Below are 14302 nucleotides of genomic sequence, written 5' to 3' on the forward strand. Positions count from 1 at the left end.
TTCCAGGGCAGCTAAACACCAGTCTACGGGAGGAACAGGGCATGAACCAGGCTCTCTTAAACCCTAGGCTGATGTACTAAATGCAGGGCTGCTTTTTTCCTCTGCTGCTTACTTCAGTTTCTCCTTGTGCTGTTGCTATTCTAGTTACAGAGAAGGAAAAACAGTACCTGAAAATTTGCATCTGCATCAACATCAACCCAGCCTCCTTCTAGGGATCCATGTGCCAATATTCTTCATTTATCTTCATTTCACACTGTCGTTCCTGCCAGCTACATTGTCTCTGCCAAAAACCTTTTGGAAAGAGGAAGTGTCATGAGAACCACTGCAATTATAGATCCAAACCTACACCAGCTGGGTCAGTGCAGCCTCTTCAAAAACTTTTTTTGTGGCTAGGACCACGTGTTCATATACATACATCTCTATTTTCAAGTGTGTCTGTTTCTTTGCTTCTCTTCATCAAGCAAAAGCCACCATACTCTGCAAATTTACAACAGTTTGTGCCACCAAACTCTAGATCTTTGCAGAAATATGATGTTTGCAGCAGACTGAAAATAAACTTGCTGTGTAAATGCTGACTTTGTGGCACAGGTGGATTTTGGAGCAGTGAGCTCTGTGCAGGGAGATCACACAAAGCAATCCTCAGTAAGCCTGTGAAATTGCACTGATGGTAACACATGCAAATGTGGTGGATAAGGTAAAGGGGATCCTGGTGAGCTGTAGGAAGAGCTGAGCTTTGACAGAGCATCATCATGGGGATGGCTGTAAGCAGCCACTTAAACCTCGGGTTTCTTCTGTTCCTTTCCAGGAAATCCAGCTTGAAAAATAAACTATTCCCAAACTGTGTGTGTTTGACCCCACTGCCTACACAGGATGAACTGTATAGTTAACTTGCAATCTGCCACCCTATTCCTCTCCACATGGTCCCACTATCTGCTGCTCCAGGCTGGCAGAAAGGGCAGCTCATAGGGTGAGAAATGCTGAAAGCCCTCACGCCTGTCCGTGCACAGGGACAGCCAAACAGCCCTGGGAAGACACAGTTCTGCTTTTCCTTCTCCTGTGCCCACAGGAGCCTCACTGTGGGGACAGGGGCTGCAACAGGAGCTGCAACAGGGACAGCTCACAACCTGAGCAGAGGCCAAATGGAGCCAGTGAGGCAGAAGCAAAGGGTGGGGAAAGCAGACCACGGCTACTGCAGGGCCAGCCTGTTCCCCAAACCATCCACATCACCTAAGCAGTGAACAAACCTTGAGCTGGTTCTGGTCTGCTGACCTGGAACATCTCAGGGGCATTCTTCTGCAACTTGCTCTTGTGAGTATCCTGACTTTCTACTGCATTATGCAGGCTTGCTGTGCAAAACGCTCCTGGATTCCATGATATAATAGAAATTCAAGAATGAAAAAAAACCCAACTTCAATTCTTTCAAAGGGAGCCAGAGCTTGATTTATGTCTTTCTAACCCCAGTGCTAGCTCAGTTGGGAGATTCAGGATTTCTGCAAAGAAAAGATTGTTTTGAAACCTCCTGAACTTTTCTGAGCCAGAAGGTGGTCTGAACATAAGTCTTATTTTATTTTTTATTTTTTCTCTCTCTTTTATTTGGTGCACTCAGTGACAATCCCCCAGTGAGCCATTTGCTAGCCAGCAGAAGCAGAGATTCAGTCTCTCTGCACCAGTGCAGGATGCAAACAGCAGTATGTACCTGCCTAGAGGGCCAGGTCAGGGCAGGCTGGGTGGGCCTGTCGCAGCAAAAGCAATTTATCAGGCATGCAATGGCTTAAGGCTGCAGCAGCCTCACCTTTGCAATAACCTGTCCCCCCTAGGAGTGCCCTGGGAGAGGAGCTGTGCTGTGCAGACTGCTGGACCTAGACCTGGCCTGTACAGACAGGACAGAGACACTCCAAGGCAGGGAAAGCATGGCTAGAGCCATGGCAGAACACAAGCACTTTTTGGAGGCTGGTTTGCCCACCCATGCCAACCACTGCACTCTCCTGCTGTGTGAGAGGCTGGACTGAGTGTCCAGAGCACCTAAAAACATCCATATCCTTTCTCCCACACATTAAGCACTGCAAGTTATTTTCACAGCTGCTTTTTTATTTTTCCCCTATTAGTCTTCTGCCTGTCACATCTGCCTTCTTTGTTCCACTTCTCCAAGATGTCATGGTGCACACTTGCAGGAGAAAGGCTGCTATGCCTAGTGTTGCCTTCCTCATTTGCTGCTAAGCACAAGGAAGCCTCCCCCACAAGAAGCTTTCCTCAGGACACCCAGGCACTGCAGTAGATGTACACAGAGTACATTCCGAGGCAGCAGTGGCTGTCCTTGTCTTGTCCTTACACTGCCCAGCCCCTCTCGGCCCCTGTGCAACATCCACACGGGTGGGCCAGTCATTCCCATCATTCCCATAGAAACTTTAACTAATGGGACAACAGGCAGAATGTGCCTGTTATTGTCCCCTCATTCCCACAACCCTCCCTCTCCCTGTCCCTGCCAGGCATAGGTGATGCGTGGTGGTGTGTGGTGGTGCCAGATGACCACTTTATATCCTCATGAGTCAAACCTTAGTATCCCTTAATATTTACTCCCAGCATGTAAATGGTGCCTCATGTCGTTTCCTTCTGTGACCTCAACATCCAATTCCTGTTCCCCTTGGCTGCTTTACTTGCAGGAATGATACCATCTGTGGAAAGATAATACCCTCTATGAGCTTCTCAGTACATGTGGTCACTCTGATTCCTTCCACCAAAACCCCCCGGAACGAGGAGCAAGGTGCTATGAGTAACCCACATTTTCAGCTAACACAAAAGCCTTTAACAGCAGCTCTTTTAAAACCCCAGGCTAATCCTATTAATGCCTAGCTGCAGGTGCAAAGGGGTTGATACCTCCAGTCCCGTGCCTCCCACAGGCACAGAGGTGCTCCTGGGGCGCTCCTGCCCGCACAGGCAAACACAGAAATGTTCTCCAGCACGCAGAGCACACTGAACTCACCCCATGCAGCACTCACCCGCAGCTCTGCTCGGTGTTCTGCTGGGAGAGATAAGCTGCACATTGGTTGTTGTGGCGCAGAGAGAAAGCAGAGCTCGGGGTCTCCATCAGAGGCAGGCACGGGCTTTTCAGAGGAAGGCTTCAATGCATGACTCCGTGCCTCCGATTTATCTCCCGTGTCCGTTCGTCGTTAGCATCAATTGCCGGTTTGGTGGCATACCGATAGCAGGATGTGATCTCTGTTGTCTCCCTCCTTTCCTCTGGGGTTAGGCACAGCTTTTTCTCATTACCTTTTTGTTGAAAAGTGTTTATCGTGGCAGATAATCTGAGAGAAAGCTTCTTCTTGAAATCATTTGTCTTTTAGCCATAGGAGTAGGAAGTGTCTCACAGTTTCAGTCTCCCCTGTCATTTAAGAGTCATTCTTCTTTCTTATACTACTGTACTTCACACTGGCTGTCCAGCTCTAAACTGTGGTCTGTATCTTTCAATGTGTGGCCAAAAGAACCCCAATCACACTTGCCATAAGAATTTGGGGTGTAAGACAATCTATAGATGGGGTCGAATTCCTCAGTTCAGGCTCTCTAACTGCCTGTTGCACTAAATTTGCCTTCACGTGGAAGGTTTGGTTTTGGCAGCTGCAGGTGCCCTCAGTCCCAACAGTGGGTGTCTGCTCCATCAGCAGCCTGGTTAAGAGAGCAGGCAGAGCTTTACAGAGGACAACACTGCTTTCGCTCAGATTTTGGTTTTGAACCTCCAGTGCTTAGAGAGCTGACTGGCTCAAATCAAGTGCCATGAAGTACTGCAGCTCCTTCTGTGTGTTGGTGAGAAGTGGGGAAGGAAAATTACTCTTTTCTATATGTAATTTTATGGCTTCTCTTGCCATACAGAGGAAAACAGTGAGATTAAGATTTTCTTTTTCTATCTGATGTGAAACCTGAAGATTTTTTTAATTGTAAACTGATGATGAAAAATTGAAACCTTTGTTCTTGTTTTTCCATTCCCCCATGGAATGGAAATCCCAATTCAGAATGTTGACATTTTTGATCAAAACAAATCTTCTTGATAATCTCAAAATCAAAGTATTTAGTTTTACAGAAGTAGCATGAAATAGTGCATTTGAAATTGTTGCAACAAACCAAATGTCCCCTTAACACAGCTACATCCAGAAATTTCTTCCCGGCCTGATTATGGCTCCAGGAACACAGTGAGACACAGGACTCACAGAGGCCCTGCTTTAAGCTGACCAGACAAAACTCATTGCATCCCCATTGCCTTTGGGGTTTACAGGTCTTCCTTTGTACCTAGTGCAGAGCAGGAATGGGGGTGTTGGAGAGGCAGTCTGTGAAAGTGATGCACCCTGTGGAAACACAGGCAGAAATCTGCTCAGAACAAATCTGCATTTTATCCTGGGGGAAAAAGGCATTTGTGAGGGACATTTTCACACAGGTCTAGCATGCATGGCACTGTGGAGAGAAGAGGAGCAGGAGGGGTGTCTCATGCAGATGCACCATTAGAGCACCCTGCTGTTGCTGCGATGACTCACGTACTTTGTTACCTTTCAAATCCAACCCCACTGGGTGCCCACGCTCGGCAGAGCAGACCCACAGATCCCCTCTCATGCAGGGCTCCACAAGCAGCCCCTGCTCCTGCATGCACGTCAGCCAGAGCTCACACTGTGATAGCACAAACCCACACACAGGAGCCTCCAGGATTCTCATGTAGAAGTCAAGAGCAGGAGTAACACACCCTCCCATCCGAATATTCATGCACATAGTCTCACACACCATGCTAAGGTGCACGCAGGACTTGCAACATATTTCCTTATGTTTTCTGAAATTTCCCTAGGACCAGACATGCTTACTCAGTGGTTTAATCACAAGCACACATAGCATTCAGCCCTGCCACTCACAAATCATCCTGTCTCCCTTGGGAGAGTGGATCTGGCAGCCTTGTCTCCGCTGAGACAGAGGCTGCAGTTTGTGCCAGCAAGAACAGAAATCCCGCCAAAACCTTGAGAACAGCCCTGGGCTCATTCACACTTTCTTCTGCTCCTGAGGGAAAAGAATAATAATAATAAAAAAATCCAAACCAGCTGTGAATTTATTGACTCTCCCTTAAGAATCTCGGTGCAGTAAATTCCACCTTCATGGCGCTGGCTAATTATGCATTTATTTAACTCTGTTGCTGTGGTTTTTTTAATGATTCTCTGCTGTTGTTTGAAGTTCGCTGTCTATTATTTGCAATAAAACCCTCTCTCTGTCATATTTTTGCCTCATTATCCCAAACAAACAGTGCATTTTCTGCCGCCGTCCCCTCTCTCTCTCTCTGTTCCCTGCTCTGCCTTGCTCCCTGCCACCCTCACCTCTCGACTAGCACTCCCCGAGTTTCAAAGACCAGCTGTTAGCATTTTGTCAACGGAGTGCTTTTGAGAAACTTCTGTCACGGGCTCCGGCACAGCAGGGGCTGCTGAATAAAATATCAGCCCTTCAAAAGGGAATTAAGGCAGGGAACAAAAGCAGCGGGGAGAACAAGGAGGGGAGAGGCCGGCTCTGCGGTCCCCTCCCGCCCAGCAGTTTGGAAGAGGGGCTGTCACATCTGCCCGGGACAGATGTGGTGTCCAGTACTCCATGAGAGTTGCCTTTGGGATGAGAAAGAGAAGTGAAATACTCTTCCTAGGGAGGAAGTAGTGCCACACTTAGTTCAGTGACATTGAACTAGAGTGCAAGTTTCATCCACTCCCAGCTAAAACTTGCAGGATCTGACTCCACTCCCTGACTTCCTTACACTTGCCCAAGCTTCACTATTTAAGTTTTTCTTCCAGCCCCAAAAAAAGCTTTAAGACTTGCTAATTTTTTTTTCCAGGTTTCTGAAACCAAGTTAAGAAAAGGAAAGTGGGTTAATGCACTTGGTTTCCACTGATAATTCTAAATCAGCAACCACTCATTCCCATCTTCAAAAAGGAGATTTGGGCAATTACAGACCCATCAGCCTTATCTTGATTTCTGGGAAAGTGATGGAACAAATGCTTCTGGAAACCATTTCCAAATATATTAAGGATAAAAAAGAGAGTAATTGGGAGTAGTCAGCATGGATATATGAAGTAGACAGTACACCTGGCCAACTTGTCACACTTCACAATGAAATGACCAGTTTAGAAAAGGAGGGAAGGGATGTGATAACTCTGTGATTCAGGAATGACCTGGACAGTGGTGAAGAGAGCAAATTCAGCAAATTTGCAGAAGGTACAGTACTGGAGGAATGGCTGGTGCACCAGAAGGCTGTGCTGCCACCCAGAGGGACTGTGCCAGGCTAAAGAATTGAGATGATAGGAATCTCAAGGTGTTCTAAGGGGAGCACAAAGTCCTGCACCCGGGAAAGAAAACCTCATGAACCATTATGTGCTGAGGTTCAACTGGTTGGAAAGCCACTCCACAAAAGAGTCTTTTGGAGTTCTCTTGCATAAATAATTGACAAGGAGCCATCAGTGTGTGTGGCAGTCAGCAGCCTCTTGTGAAGAAACATTGACAGTGGGTCAAGGAAGGTGATTCTCCTCTCCTCTCCTCTCCTCTCCTCTCCTCTCCTCTCCTCTCCTCTCCTCTCCTCTCCTCTCCTCTCCTCTCCTCTCCTCTCCTCTCCTCAGCACTGAAGGTACAGGGTTTGGGGTGCTGTGTCGCAGTCTGGGCTCCCCAAAGCAATAGTGACATGGACTCGCTGTAGGGTGGTCCAGCAGGGAGTAACTGAGGTTATCAAGGACTTGGAGCATTCAACACATGCGAGGCTGACAGAGTTGGGATTGTCTAGCCTCAATTTAAAATGGCCTTGGGTGAATCTCACCAATATAAATAAGTGATGGCAGGCAGCAAAGACACAGTCAGACTCTAGTTAATGGTGTCAGTGAAAGAGCAAGAGGCACAAGGTGCAAAATGAAATACACGAAATTCCCTTCAAGGATAAGGAAAACAAAGTTTTTGTGGTTTTGGGGGGGTTTTGTTTGTTTGTTTTTGTTTTTTTGCTTTTGAATTGGTTTCGTTTGGTTTTTGTTTTTGTCTTAGTTTGTTTTTTTTCCTACAGTGAAGGTGGTCAAACACCAGAACAAGTTGCCCAGTGGGGTCTCCAGCCTGGCAGCTATTCTGACCCCATCTGGACCCAGTCAGAGCAATGTGCTCTATTTGACCTTACATTCAGTAGAGGAGTTAGACTAGAGAAGCTCCTTCCAGCCTTAATAATTCTGTGACTGGAGATTCTCTGGTCCCTGAGCACACTTCAGATAGATTTCAGAACAGTCTGATAGGAAACAGGAATCCAAAGAGGTACATTTAACCTAAAAACAGGGTGTCTCAGCAAACTCAGGATGATTCCAAGTAGAATAACCTTCAAAACTCATGCCTTTAACCACAGTTTGCCTTTGTAACATTTTGTAGCAGATAAATGACTCAGCTTGCTGTGATTATGTTCTGCCATTATACGGCATCTCTATCTGGAGGAAGAAATGTTGGCTCACGTGGAACCCTTGGCCAGGACAGGAGAGTTTCTACAGGCAGGGATGCCTACATTTGCTGTTTCTCTTATTCAGGTCCATTGCAGAAACCCCACACCACAGGATGCCCTCAAGGAAACCTGTTGGCAGATGAAAACATTTCATCCTCATGCAGTTTTCTGTCATCTATTGTTAAATTTTAGCTTAGGTGGTTATTAAGATGACTTAACCAGGCCTGTGCTCTCCAGCTCTCCAAATATCTAGACTATTAGTGCATATATCCTTTCTTCATAACTTAACCAAGCTATATATATTTAAATCTGTCCTTGTAAATAAAGTCAATCCAACCTTTGACTACATTCTTGCTCTGCATTCCATACAGCCTGCCAAATATTTTGGAAGTCAGGTGTCCAAACTGCAATATTGTATTTTAAAAGCAGTTGCACCGGAGTTGTGTGAAGAGGATGTTCCTCCCACCTCTGTACCATGATACCTTCACACTTGAAGTTCCTAACTGGAGGACTAAATCTTGGATTCATCCTTTGTTTAGCAGCTGCCATAGATGCTTACAGCATCACCAGCTGCTGCTTTTCTTTTCCTTGGCCAAAATAAATGCCTGTTTTGGATGGGATAACTAAGCTTTATATACATAAACCTATTGCATACACCTATGCATGTGTATGTGCATACATTCCTCCTGTCTTTGAAGGAGGAAGATATTTCCTGAATTTATGTCCTGCTCACCCAAGTGTACTAGCTAAAAAGCACTTTCAAATTTCACCACATGCCACTTTGATGTATTAAATGCAGAATAACTCACTTTGAAACAACATGCTACTTAGAATTCTAACAAATTTTCTCAGAACTTTAAATGCAAAACAAATAATTTCACAAAGAACCAAGGAGTGTGATCCCTCCCAAAACTACTGAAATTTTTGTCTCTTACTCTCATATTTTTTATTTTAAAGGGAAAAACATGGACCTTTTTGTAGACCTGTTTCTGTATTCAGCCTTAATCAATTACAATGACTTGTATTTACTCGTTAAATGTCATCTCACTGGTTTTTGTTTTCTCTGATGACTGGCTCCTCATTAGTAAGTTTATACTAACTTTTCCACCATATTTGGTGATCTCAAATTGTTATTTGAGGTATCACACTTAGTTTGGTGACATCCTGTCTTACTACAAGCACCCCTCAATTACAACTATTGCAGTAGACAACAGGCATGACTGGAGTGCTAGAAAATATAACAATGAATAAAGATCAAGGGTGGGGTTCATTCAACAAAAGAGATGTGACAGGGCAAAATATAATGTAAAGCTTCCTTAAACAATTGAGTTATTGAATGTTCTGTATGTCTGTGGTAAACCAAATAAGAACCTCCAGAATATAATTACCCCTTCTCCTGGTCCTTCAGGTCCTTCCCATTACTTCTTTATTTATATCAGCTTTGGCACATCTGTTAATTCTCTTTCATCCCTCTCAGTTGTGCTGCCTTTAATGCACCTTTATTTATTTATGCCATTCTAACGTAAGAAATACACATTATTAACCTTGCTCTTCCCAATCTCCCCTAGTTCACTCAAAACAGCCAGGGAAGTGCACAGTGAGGACACTAACAGCCCAGTGTCATATTAAGGGATGGACTGAGAATTTCCCAAAAAGCAGGGAAGAACAAGTTCCTTGGGTAGCGAAGAAACCAAAAAACCAATCTAAGGGTCTCTCTCCTGCAATTAATAATCTGCAACATATCAGGGGTCAAAGGCATTTTCACACCATTGCTTCTGATTTGCTAACAGACAGCAGAGCTGAAGTGCTGCACAGGGTATTTTCCTTCCAGGAGGGACAGCTAAAGCAAGCCTGGGAATACCACACTCTGAGATATGCCATAGTCACCAATGTGGCTGGATGGGCACGCAGTGAATTCAGGCATGGAGTTCTGCTCTTGGACCAAGCAGACACCGTGGGCACAGAGCACTAGCACACATGGCACTGTAGCTAGATTTACAGGCCTGCTCTCTGTGAAGAGATGAGCTAAAAATTTGGGAGGTGGAGCTGGATTTGGGACAGGTAAATAAACAGGAAGCTGCATTTCTGCCTTAAAGAGATAAGCCTGGCACTAGGGGATGTATAAACATCAAGGCAATCCACATCACTGTGAATAGATCTTTTTGTTGCAGAGCTTTAACACCCTGATGGGAAACACAGGACTGAAAATACCATATATTACCTCTGCCTATGGTCTAACAGTAGTTTTCAGTTCGATCCTTGGAGTTCTGGTATAAACTGTTTCAGGGGGAAATCTGAAATAGGTGATTTTGAGAATGAGGTTTATTACCAGTGGTGCCCAATTCACCCCATCAGAGTCTATACCACTTCTGGCATGAACATATCCACAGTGCCCACAAAGGGAAAGAACCTCAAAATTGCCACTCTAATGACTACACTTAAATTGCTGATCAGGTTGGGATTCAGAAAGCTAAAATTTCAATTCCAAAACATAGCCCGAGGCCACAGCATGTCTGAAGCACAGGTTTGACAGAAGGGGCTCTCATAGTGCTTCCCTGACTAATGAGATTAAAGGGTTTTCATTAAATCAGTTGTAGTTATAAGGCTCTCCCCTTATTGCACTTGCATCTCAAAAAGGTAAGTGGTACTGTACGATTTGATACATTTGACTTGGAAAAGATTAGCAGCCAGTTTGAAGTTTTCCATTCAAAGTAATCCAGTATCAAAAGCCTCACTTGAGCCCCAAGAGTTTGGGAGCGATACTGTTTTGAATTTTAGTATTCGGACAGGGACAGAGATCTTTCTTTCTGGTTTCTGATCAAAGAATTTTTCAAAAGAAAACAGCCCATATTTAAAGTTTTTATATGTCTATCTATGAAGACATTTCATTTAGATGTGTAACTATACCAGATTACACAAGCAGGGACAATTAAAGAGTTCCAAGGTCACAGAGAGGGATCTGGACAAAAGTCTATCAAAAAAAGTTGATAGAAGGCAACTGACACAAACCCCTCACTGATCAGTCAAATGCTGGTTTCCCCCATTTCTGCTATGATAGACTTTTCATTATGTCAGAGAGTTCATCTACTCCCTGTTGGTAGTCCACCACTGGCAAAACTAATTCTGAAATTTCACAAAGGATTTTATGATCTAATTCTAAGTAAAACATTGAGCGCAAGGCAAAAAGTATCTTGACTAGTGGGTAACACGGATTAAATCAGAGGATGCAAATGCAGACCTCAGAAATCTATATCTTCATTTCTCCACTGCAGCAGAAGGGGGCAAACTCACTGTGTACATTAATAGAAAAGCTTCCACGTGTTGATAAAATGGGAGGAAGACCAGGAAGCAGGAGAAGCATTTTATTAACATACACATGCACATTTTCCCAGCTGCATCTCCTCAGGTGGGAGGGGGACTCTGTGGCATCCCCATCACATGAAGTTAAGGCCCTGCAATGGGAAAGAAAGCATGGCAGCTGCAGCCTGTCTACACATCTCACACAGGAGCTACTCACATTAACAGCAGATGATACCTTTCCCACTGCAGTCTCTGCAGCATTTGTGAGACATTACAATGCAGCAAGATGTACATGGAGAAGGCTCAATGTTACATCAGAGGTGCCAAGATCTCCTCAGGCAGTCATATCAGCAACTGTGTATTATCACTATACATTTAGGGAACAGCACTATGTACCTTTTGCCACAGTATTGGCTGTAGCTGCCAGTCAGAAACCACTCAGACTTCAAACTCCCAGCAGTTGTAACCCTACCACCATCCTCCTTTACCCCACCCACCCTTGGGCAGCTACAGTCCAGATTTTGTGATCACCTGAGCAGTAGGGCAATAGACTTAAACAACTTCCTAAGAGCACAACTTGGAAAGAGTCAGCAGATGTTTTACTGTGCTTTTTGAGCTAATTTCCCAGTACACGGCTGTTATAATTAGGACAATATTTAAATAGAAAACAGAAGTATTTGGAAAAAAACTTATTATATACTACAAGAGTACTTCCTGCTACGATTCCAAGTTAGTGATCCAGTAAACAGCTCTGCTCCCTGCTTAGCATGGCAAGAAGATCCCTGTAAGCTATTCAGCTTCTGGTGATTGCTGTATGAAGGTTAACCAAAGCATGGGTCCATGAAACTTCATTTGCCACAGTAGGAGTTGGAGATCACCTCAAGAAAAGCCAGAGTCAGTACTTGATCCTGCACATAAAAGTTAGCCAGGATACTCCCAGAGATAATTTTACAAAAGAGGAGAGTGCCACCTCTGTGTCCTGCAGATTTTTTGTTGTCTCAGCATAACCCTTTCTCTCTGTTCACAGGGAAAAGGCTGCCCACATTACCTCCATATTCACTGAACCAAGAGTGTTTCTGTGATATATACCATGCTCCCAGACCTCACAGAACCACAGAGGAAAGCAACTTCAGCAGCCTCTACTGCCTGGGCCATGCCTTTCCTTCTAACCAGAACATTTCTGAAGCAAACACCTCCACGCAGCCACTCAATATTTCCATTGAACTACTGTGGCCTTTTGGCTACTGCCCAGTTTCTCTGGGAAAACAGCCTTTGTTGCAACTCAGAGTGAAAGACTGACCAAGTTAAAAAAGAGAGGAAAGGCAGGAAAATAATCTTCAGATCCTTTGAGATGTACAACCACTCCTTTTGGAAAGATAACTGAAAGCAAGCCATTGACAGTAGAGGTTAGAGAGAAGGAAAGCATATTTCAGTGTAGAGATTTATTAAAACCTGTCTTTTCTTTAACTGCAGCTGTACACAAGATTGACATATCCTGTAAGCTACCTTTTCATCAAGTCCCTACGCTTGCTGCAGGAATGCAAGGAAGGCCATTTCATCTGCAGTGCATTTACAACTGTAGTTTACAGGATTTTCTACTTTCATATCCCAGCCTTCAGTTGGTAGATGTCTCTGAGGTCAGTGCTTTATAGCTTAAAGTTTGTCAGCTGGTACCTGCAGTGCACTACTAGTGCCACTTCCTAACAACTCTTCCAAAATAAAAAAAAACAAAGCAACAGAGGGCAGAGTTCAGAAAGGAGATGGCTCTTGATCCCTGACCCCGAATGGGAGACTTACAAGTAAGTTTGATGTACACTGATCCTGGAGACAAGCTGAAAGAGAGGCAGAGACTGTAAATTCTGATCATGTCTCCAGTAGTGGCACCCCAGAGGACAGTCTTGGCACCACAGCCACTCTGCAGTCCCCACCAGGTGAGCACAACTTGCACACAGAAAGGAATAAATGAGGAGCTGGTGCAGGAAGGTCCCAAAGCCACTACTCATTTTTCTTGAATGGCAGTTTTGATTTAGAAATTAAGCATGTCTTCTCTTGAGGTCAAATGAAGTAGTCATAATCTGATTAATCATTGATAGATCATTTAGAAGTAGGGCCAGAAAGCCCCTCCTATCCCTTCCTTAAGGAAATGTAGACAGCCCAACCTTGGCTATTTTTGAAGATCCTTATCCAATTACTTGAAAAGTAAGAATGATTCTAATGCCTTCTTCAGGCATCTGTTAGAGTAGATGGCCTGCCCTTACTTCACACTCTCCTCACCCACACAGAGTAAGTTACTTTACATTGCCCCCTCCACCAAGTCTTCAATAAAGCAGCCCTCTTCTATTTCCATTTCTCTGGTTTTTAGTGAGGATAGCCTCTCAGAGGAAGCATAATGCCCCTTTTTCCTAAAGCCCTTTTCTCCAAAGCTGTTACTAAGGTTGAGCAAGATGCTCCCACTAAAATCTCCTTAGAAGTACTCCCCTCTTTCCCTACATGCAGAGGCTGTTTCTCCCTTCCTCCATTTATTTTCCTTTGGAGATAGAATAAGATTCTTGCCTTTTGCAGGTCATTTAATCCAACAGGTCTTCCTTAAAACTGCTGCTGAGATCACCATCCCCCATTTGTATTCACACATTTGATTTCTCATTCCTAAGGGCAAATCTCTACACTTGTCTTGAATTCCATCTGGTTCATTTTGGACGGCATCTCCTCTTGATCAAAATCCTTTTGAATTCCAAATCAATTTTTCCTCGTCTTTGCAGTCAGTCTCAGCTAGTCAAAGCAGTGCTGGAGCCCAAAACCATAATGGAAGGAACAGAGGAGGGTTGTGCTGCCGTGGAACGAGGGTCACTTGGCTGCAGGATAATCACACACAGTCACCATAACTAGACACCTGTGGTTTGACTTGTGGCATGAAAGAATCATGCTCAGCCGCTAGCACATATATAGTTACAGGTTTTATTGCTATTACAGGCAGAGTTTCTGAATATTAGTGCTACTTTGTTTTCAAATTGAGGTTGACCTTGTGTGAGAAACAGGACTTGGACTTTCCAAGTTGAAGCAAACACAGGGCTCAGAGGCTGCAAACAATTGTAGGGGCTGTGTACACATTTACTCACAAACACATGTCACCTGCTCATGCAAAAGTGCTGCTCAGCTGCCTTCAAACAACAACAACAACAACAACAGCAACAACAACAAATCAGCAAAAACAAAAAAGAAAAGCATTGCTTTTTTTTCTCCCACCTGTTTCCTACTCAGGAGCTGTGAGATTTCATATTTCCCAACTCCCCTTCAGCAGTTCTGGGACCTGCCTTTTCTCCATCACATTTCTTTAAGTGTCTGTAGTATATTCCATACCTTTATGATGACACAGGGAACAGTTAAAACTCAACTGCCCCCTGTAAGTACCTTGACTTATACATTAGGAAATAACACTGGCTACAAGCATAACACTGTCCTGCCATCCTGCCTTTGATTTCAAGTTCCAGGTTAGTACCTGCAGCTTTTCCACTTTTTAGGGCTTGTTTCAAAGCTACA

The sequence above is a fragment of the Ammospiza caudacuta genome, chromosome 2 (genome assembly GCF_027887145.1).
Source record: "Ammospiza caudacuta isolate bAmmCau1 chromosome 2, bAmmCau1.pri, whole genome shotgun sequence".
Taxonomy (NCBI): domain Eukaryota; kingdom Metazoa; phylum Chordata; class Aves; order Passeriformes; family Passerellidae; genus Ammospiza; species Ammospiza caudacuta.